An 8,942-nucleotide genomic window follows, 5' to 3' on the forward strand; every position below is an offset into this window, starting at 1 on the left:
CATCCACAGTGTAGATCAGATTGACAATCTCTGTCCACTATGGATGGCAGCAGGGCCACCCGGGGACTATATCAGCAGCTTGAAGGTTTCTGGGAAGAAGTATCTCTGCAGGGAGCAAGCATGATGAGGCAAAGGCAGCGATGAGCTCTCCCCTGGAGGTCCACACATTGCTGCTGTGGGTGACGCTGCTGAGCCGGGGGGAGCAGCCACAGGGCAGAGTGGTGCTCTACATGTATTTACATTTCTCATGCCAGAGTTCTTATTGGCCATGAATCACTTTTCAGTGGTTTGGCCTACTGAAAGAAATCAAAGGTCCTCATTTTTTCCAGGGCAGGATGCCTTTTAACATAAGTACAGCTGTTGCAGATTCCTGTTTGGTTTATACAACAAGCTGTACCCTTAAATGTACTGAGGACGGAAAGTATAGAAATTCAAGAAGTCCCTAGCAAAAACCAAAATTCTTCTTCCTTGTTCCTCAGTGTGTACTCAAGAAATAAATGGGACACAGTTTTGGGAAGAGAACAAATGTTATAGCCACCTGCCTTCTTTGGTGAAGAAAGATGCTCCCTTCTCAGCAGTGCAGGCTAGTACAGTTTGTCCCCCACAAACCCTCTCTGAAGCAATCAATTTCACTCTAGTATCAGTCCTGTGAACAAGAGCAAGTTATCAGGGTAGCATAGATTGGTCTGGGTTGGAAGAGACCTTAAAGATCATTTTCTTCAGCCCAGCCATTATGGGCAGGAACACTTTCCACTAGACCAGGCTGCACCATGTTCCATCCAACCTGTCCTTGAACAATTCCAAGCATGAGGTACCCACAGTTTTTCTGGGCACCCTCTTCCAGTGCCTCACCTCTCTACAGTATGCATCTGTTAGCTCATACAGGCAACATGAAATCCACACTCTTTACCCGTACAATTCATAGATGTTAGAGCTACAATTATGCTAATTAGATATGATTTTAGAAGAGATTTTCAGATAAAACAAGGCAGGCAATTTCACCTTTAACCTGATATATCTACCCTAATACTTATAATTGAACAGGTTGCAATGTGTATTTGTTAGAAAATAAGCTGTAACAAAAAGCTTTAGTAGAAAGTAATCCACTTTCCCTGCTCCTTTTTAGTGGACTGAGGGTAGGCATTTTCCATCTGAATTTGACCATTGTTTAATTTAATCGGATAGGTTTCTCTCTTTTCTGGATTAATCATTATTTGCCTCTCTATCATTTCATTTAAGACCAGGTTTGTGCAAATGGAAACTGGTGACTCAGAAGGATAGTTCTGTGACTTCTCTTTTGACTCTGCAGAAAACATCACGACAGCTTTTCCAGAGAGTTCCCTGAAAATACAGAGTGTACTAACTCAGTGTCCTGCTAGGTGTGGCTGGGCTTTATTGCTCTGTGTGCCTATGTATCTTTCTGCCTGCCTCTGAACCAAGCTTATTTATGTAAGGCTACTTGTGCAAATGAAAATGCTGTTGTTCCAAAGAACACAGGCAAGCAGTCAAACAGCGTATTGAGTTTCTAGCTGGCCTCGGTGCTTTGTACAAAGAGTCCCCAGCTTGTGAGTGCGCAACATGTTGGGAAGCAGAGACAGAGTCTGTCATCAAAAAGATTTTGCATAATTTGGAGTCTCAATTACAAGAAACGCCCAAAAAGGTGTATTTGCGGTATATGTATCTTTGTATTAAGAATTTCTGCTGTCAGTACTCTAAATAATTAACATTTGAAAACAGAAGTCTAAAGGACGAACACAGCAATAATAAACAGAGAGGAAGCAGTGCCCTGAAGCGTTGTGAAGTAACAGAGTGGGAGACACACGCAATGAAACATCTACAATGCTCAAAACCACCATGTGTTGCTTTGCTAAGAACTCTAGCTGTGCCACTTAACTGTGCTGAGTATTAGTCATGAAGCAAGCCACCCTCCTGGGAGGGAATTGGAGTTAATGATCCTGCCTTTAAAGAGGCTTCATAGTGCAGGAACCCGCTCCAACCACAAGTTTTCAGTCTTTTGCAGCAGGGGCCTTCATCTTTGTTAAGACTTCTACTGTGGTATATCCAATAAAAATAAACTTTGCAAGACTAGTTAAAAAGTGATTTCTAATGCAATTCTAGAATATTACTGCTCCACAAGCCTTGGGGTATTTATATCCCTTGATGCCTTTTGGAAACAAAAGACCTGCCCTAGTGGGTGGTAGGTCCCTCCCAGCTCACCTTCCTACATAATGGGCAAGGACACATCTGGAAACCCAGGTAGGAAGTTTTGCCAGTGCCTGCCACTCCACTGACTTGGTTCAGACTGATTCTTTTTCTCCATTAGGCAGATGTTGCTATTGTAAAGTGGCTCCAAATCTACCAGATTGGTCTGCAAGGAATGTTGGTTCTCAGCACCATTCCGAAAACGGAAGGAAGAGGCAAGTTGCTCATAAAAGGGTAAAGGACTAAGCAGTGAATGCCACTATGCCACTGTATGTTTAGCTATGATACAGCTTCATATTAGACAATGTATCTTGTTTGAAATAGCTCAGAAAAAGTCAAAGAATTGAGAAGTTCCAGGGAAAAAACAAGTGAGATTTGTGAAGATAGAGAACAGGTTTCATATGATAAAATTTTGAGCAATTTAGAACTCTTCAGACTGGAAAGGGGCAGAACTCAACTACACTCACTAAAAAAAAAAAAAAAAAAAAAACCAAAAAACCAAACCAAAAAAAAAAAAAACAAAAAAACCACCAAAAAAAAAAAAAAAAAAAAAACCCCCAAAATCCTGGCCGGGATGCCATTGGCCTACCCCAACTTCATTCACTATAGAATATTGAGTGATTTGAAGGAGATGGCTGTTTTTCATGGGCTCTTCCAAGACATTACCTCAACAACGCTGACCGAAAAAAACATGGGACCAGCACAAGAGGTGGATCTTCACAAAAACCAGTTAACTTCACAAAAACCAGTTAACTTGAATCACTCATTGCTCCAAGATATTGTAAATTATAAAAGGGGCTTTTTAAATGTAAATGATACAAGTTTGGATTTTCAAAATAACTCAATACATTGATGGGAAAAATTAATCTAGGTATACTAATAAAACAAAACAAAACAAACAATCAAACAAACAAAACCCCATCACCTAAAATTATAATAACTTAACAAGTTTTCTTGTTAAGGTCTTCCCTGCCCTTTTATCCAGACTAAAGAACTCTCATTAAAAGGTTTCTGGTCATATTTTATATGGCTATTTAAACCAGCTTTTCTGCTAGCAATATCAATGCCCTTGGAGCTAATCAGTAACCTGTCCTTTTCTGTAAAAATATTTATGACTTGCAAAATACTTAAAAACGCTAGGCAAATATTCATAAGTGAATAGAAAGAATTTTAATTTCTATGTGAAATGGTTAGTAAGATTAGCAAATCAATCTGCACGTGTAAGTGTACCTTTGCAGGTGGAGGTTCTGATCAGTGTCACACACTTATGATTGTGCAATGCTTATGAAAATTGGTTTTAAAATGCACTGGACTGGATTTCAGTCCAAACTATGCACATGGTCTAATTAATTATCTTTTGAGCATACTCAGATGAATGCCAAAAGCAAAAACAACTTCAGCCTCAAAATGAGAAGAGAATATTCCTGTGCAAGTCCTGACTTCTTAGAAAAGCAAGAGCAGCATTAAGAAGCCTATGCAGATGACGATCTGTCTGTTTTCCCTGTCCACTTCTGTCTGACCCTGATCAGGATCTTCCTGCTTGAGGTTACTCCTGAGGTCTTGTTCATGTCTTAACTATTTATGGGAATTTTTCATACATATTCCAGGTGCGGTAATGGAATAGAAAATGTATGTGTGGCTGAACTGTGATATGAAATCTCTAGTATCCAAGGAAACAGAGAAAACAAAAACACATGAGCAACTCCTTTTGTGAAAAATTAAACCAAATTATCTGTATCATTTTACTTCTCCAAGGGACTTACTATCTCACTCAGATAAGCAAGTGTAAAAATATTTTAAATGTCAAAGTAGAACTCACAGTGCAAAATATAGATCCTAGTCTCAAGCACCCTAGTTCTTAACTGGGTTTTCATACTTGGGGGTAATTTTGGCCTAATAAAATCACAAAGATGAATCACAGATAATTATTTGTCTCCAAAACCCTGGATCTTCTCTCAAGATGAGATGCTGATTGCAGACAGCTTGACACTGGACATATTTTCCCATAGCTTGCTAGTTTATGCCTGCCTGTGAAAAGAAGGATATAGTAATGAGGTGATTAAGCAAAAATTGAGATGTATCAGACAGAAAATAGTAAAACATTATCCAGTAATCTCAAAAGAATCACAAAAGGAAAATGTCCCCTCATTTATTCACTACAGTTATCTACTGTTGCCCAGAAATGAGAACTGCTGGAGTGCTTGGAAAGAATGGTTCTGTCTGGAGCTTTCCATTGCAGGAGGGCACTCACAATATGAGTGAAAAGGAGAAGAAATTTTTAGGCAAGATTTGATCTTTTGATCTGCTTTTGTATCCAGGCAAACGCCATGTAATTCTTTTCAGTTCTGTTGCTTGCTTTTAGACAGATATATCGATATAAAGCCAGTGTCGTTATCCAGAACTGCTATTTTAATGAATAACCAGGTGTGGACAAACCCTCAGGCATAAGGGCCAACATGGGGTACAGAAACTGTGTGTAAATTTCCATGCTTATTTTTTGAGCTGGGAGAAAAGGAAATGTAAGATATCCATGATAAACTGTGCAAGAGAGAGGTGTATTCCTTGGTGTAAAATGTTGTGCTTTGGTGTTTCCCCACAGCACACATCCTGAGCCTGATGGGCTGCCTGAGGGAGAGTTCACATTTGCTATGGATTTTCAGATCCAGGAGAGAGACTACAGTCTACTGGTAGTCCACATTGCCCAATTAAATAATGACTTTTTGTCATATCACTATTAGGTAAAAAGCAGAGAGGGTAGAACTGCCCAGTCCTGGGTCTAGACAGTCCCAGCCAGTCTAAATGCACACACATACCTGTGTATGCACCTATAAGCACACACTCCTCAGAAGCAGAAAGAAGACAAGCCTAAATGCATCTGGATATAAATGAAGTCTCTACAGAGGCATAAAAATTGCACTGTGTTTCAGTGGGAGGGAGGTCAAAACCCTCTAACAATGGTGCTGGAGCTGTGCACAGTCCATCTGACTGACATGCAGACCCTAAGAAAGCTGCAGGCTTACAGAGAAACCATAGCTGTGATGATCTAGCAGTCTGACCCTCTGCTTGCACATTAAAACAATTACTTTCTAGATGTCCCTGGTGTGATGAAAACCTGAGCTCTACAGAAATGTGGAAATTCAAAAGGAGATAGACTAAAAATTTGCAATTTTAATGACTTCAAAGTGATTCCAAATATTCTGGGATGGGGAGGTGTCTAACTGGTGAAGTTTTTCTGATCTGGGCTAGGTTCAACTTACTTGCAAAAGAACAAATGTGGGCTCTACACTGCATAGCCAGGACTTCCTTGGTCAGTATTAAGGCCAGCAACCAACTCCAGCAGCTGTGGACACTGACACCCTACAGCTACACCAAAAGGTGCAATTAAACAAAACAAATTAATAGTTACCCATGTAATTTGCTTAGCTTAATCACCATATCAAAGAGTCAGAAATGACCTATTGTGAAGATGCACTTTATAGCCAGTGCTGGGGCCAATTTTCCTCCTGGGTAAGCTCTGTTCTTAAAACAATAATACCCAGGGAGTGGTGTGGCTGAGAAATTCCTGTTAATGTTTACTGTTCTGCAGAGAAGAGGTTGTTAATTTCTGAGAAGAGTATCAGGTTCAACCTGGTGTGGCCAACAAGAGCTCATTCTAGAACCGACCATTCTGGCACCCGTCTCCAGATTAATGATTTCACTGAGGGGTGGCTTTCTGTGTCCCTGAGCACTTTTGACAGATATGGTAAGAGGTCTCACCTCTATTGAAGATGATTTTCCTCATTTTCAGGCTGTTTTCAATTACTTCTTGACTTTGTTCAGCTGTTCCTTTAATTTCTGTAGACAGGAGAAAGGACAAGTCAGTCAGGGGTGGTCTCAGCTATGTCATCATTTATCTGTTTATTACATCTGACAAGAAGCCAGGGAGTCAAGATTCCTTCTACATCATCCTTCTCAGCACATCTCTCCTCCCCTGTTGCCCAAGAGGTATGAGCAGAGACAGAAGCTCCATGTGAACTGGGTTGCATTACTTTCCATCCTGACATGAGCACCTTATGGGAGCTCATAGGGGATGAATGCTATTGTAGTAATGGGACTGATGCTGATTCCAGATGTTTATATATTACAGGACTGAGAAGAATAATACAACTAGCTAGAAAAATTATCAGGATATTAAAATAAAGCTTGGGCTCTTTTTAGTTGCTGTTTAATTTGTTTTTGACATTTAGAGCAGCATTTATGTTGTATTCTCCAGCTTTACCCACATCTCTGACAAGTAGAAATATGCATGTATTTTCTGCTTAAAAAAAAAAAAAAAGAAGCAAGCTACTACAAAGTAGTTAAGGCATCTATATCTACATTGTTTAGGCCCCTGCTTCATCACAGACAAGATGAAATTCAGGGTCAAAATTCTGAGAGGGATAAGAAATGCTGTTCTCACCTGACATGCCTGCAGGCCACTCTTGCAGCAGAGCATGGTCACCTGTGCTCTCACACTCCTCCTACTGTTCCTCACCTTTCCAAGTAAAAAACCAGGCACTGTAGTCTCATGAACTGAGATTATGGGCAATCCACAGACTAGAAGAGAAGCATTTATCATCTTGTATTTTATGATCACAGAATCATAGAATCAATTATATTGGAAAAGACCTTGGAGATCATCAACTCCAACCTCTGACCTAACACCATCGTATCAACTAAATCATGACACTGAGTGCCACATCCAGTCTTTTTTTCAACACCTCCAGGGATAGTGACTCCACCACCTCCCTGCACAGTCCATTCTAGTACCCAACTCCTCTTTCTACACAGAATTTTTTCTTACATCCAGTTGTTCCTCTGGCACAGCTTTAGAGACTCTCTCATCCTCTTACTGGTTGCTCAGGAGAAGAGACCAAAGCCCACTTGGGTACACCCTCCTTTCAGAGACTTTTGGAGAGTGAAAAGGTCTCCACTGAGTCTCCTTTTCTCCAGGCTAAACAACCCCAGCTCCCTCAGTCGTTCCTCACAGGGCTTGTGTTCCAAGCCCCTCACCAGCTTTGTTGCTCTCCTCTGGATGTCCTCAAGTGTCTCGACGTCCTTCCCAAACTGAGGGGCCCAGAACTGGACACAGCACTCAAGGTGCAGACTACTCAGTGCCGAGTACAGGGGGAGAACAACCTCCCTGCTGGCCACACTATTCCTGATCCTGGCCGGGATGCCATTGGCCTTCTTGGCCATGTGAGCACACGCCTGGCTCATGTTCAGCCAGCTGTCACCAGCACCCCCAGGTCCTTTTCTGCCTGGACACTGTCCAGCCACACTGTCCCCAGCCTGTAGCACTGCAGGGGGTTATTGTGGCCAAAGTGTAGGACCTGGAACTCAGTCTTGTTGAACTTCACATTGCTGGACTCAGCCCATATATCCACCCTGTCCAGGTCCCTCTGCAGAGCCCTCCTACTCTCCAGCACACATGCTCCCAGCTTGGTGGCATCTGCAAATTTGCTGATGGTGGACTCCATCCTCTCATCCAGATCACCAGTGACGATGTTAAACAGGACTGGCACTGCACAGACCCCTGGGGAACATCCCTGGTGAGCAGGGTCTGATCTCCTGGCTGTCCATTGGTGTCATTTGATCACACTGAGGATGATCCATAACCTTGCCAGGCAGTGAGGGCAGGCTGACAGGTCAGGGTATAGATCACAGCATCATAGAATATCCTGGGTTAGAAGAAACCCAGAAGAATCATCAGAGGCCAACTCTTTACCCTACACAGGACATGCGAAGAGTCATCCCATGTGCCTGAGAGTATTTTCCAAACACTTCTTGAACAGTGTCAGGTGCTGTGACAGCTTCTCTGGGGAGTCTGTTACAGTACCCAACCACCCTCTGGGTGAAGAACTTTTCCTGATACCCAGTCTAAAACTGTCCTGACACAGCTTCATGCCATTCCCTTGGGTCCTGTCACTGTCACCACAGAGTGATGTGACAGTGCCTGCCCCTCCTCTTCCCCTCACAGGGAAGTTGTAGCTGCAGTGAGGTCTCCCCTCAGTCTCCTCTTCTCCAGCCTGAACAGACCAAGGAACCTTAGCCACTCCTCACGTGGCTTCACCCCAAGGCCCTTCACCTTCCTCATGGCCTTCTTTGGACACTCTCTAACATCTCAATGTCCTTTTTGTGTTGTGTCACCAGAACTGTCCCCAGCACTGGAGGTGAGGCTGCCCCAGAGCAGAGCAGAGCAGGACAATCCGCTCCCTTGCCTGGCTCTGATGCTGTGCCTGATGCCCCCCGGGCACGGGGCCCTCCTGTTTGCCAGGGCACTGCTGGCTCCTGTTCAACTGGCCATTCACCAGGACTCCCAGACCCTTTCTGCAGAGGTTTTTTTCCTTTCTTCTCTCTCCCCACTCTTCACTAACTACACCTTCTAGATTCTTCAGCATCCAAATGATGTTTCACAGCTGGAAAAATGTGTGGGCTGCAGACAAAAACACCCCACTGTCCAAATTGACTTGACTGCTTCTTGTATGAGCAGTGCATTGATTCTAGTTTGAAGGCTTCTTCCTAAGAAAATTAATGTCTATAGCTACAAGCTCTCTGATAAAATGTGATATGCTCAGCATCACAGGAACCAAGTTTAATTAATTAAAAGGGAGTCTGTTTTTCTTGATTTGAGAACAGCAGGAAGAGAAAAGGAGGCAGAGAGATGAAAGTGCTCCTGTCTGGCAATGAATAATGCACAGCATGAGGAAAAGGGAAGCTGA

The 8,942-nt window shown here is 42.6% G+C and overlaps 1 long non-coding RNA gene across 1 annotated transcript; it reads right to left on the bottom strand.

The window, feature by feature from the left end:
- Positions 1-3,355: 3,355 nt before the first annotated feature.
- On the bottom strand, positions 3,356-7,359 carry LOC121332720. The gene is made up of 4 exons (XR_005952189.1): positions 7,234-7,359; positions 6,641-6,777; positions 5,959-6,036; positions 3,356-4,230 (listed from the first exon to the last, which is right to left on the bottom strand). It is a non-coding gene; the product is annotated as an uncharacterized LOC121332720 (long non-coding RNA).
- Between the last annotated feature and the right edge of the window lie 1,583 nt (positions 7,360-8,942).

The sequence above is a fragment of the Onychostruthus taczanowskii genome, unplaced genomic scaffold, assembly GCF_017590055.1.
Source record: "Onychostruthus taczanowskii isolate IOZ18803 unplaced genomic scaffold, ASM1759005v1 scaffold148, whole genome shotgun sequence".
In the NCBI taxonomy this organism is placed as follows: Eukaryota; Metazoa; Chordata; class Aves; order Passeriformes; family Passeridae; genus Onychostruthus; species Onychostruthus taczanowskii.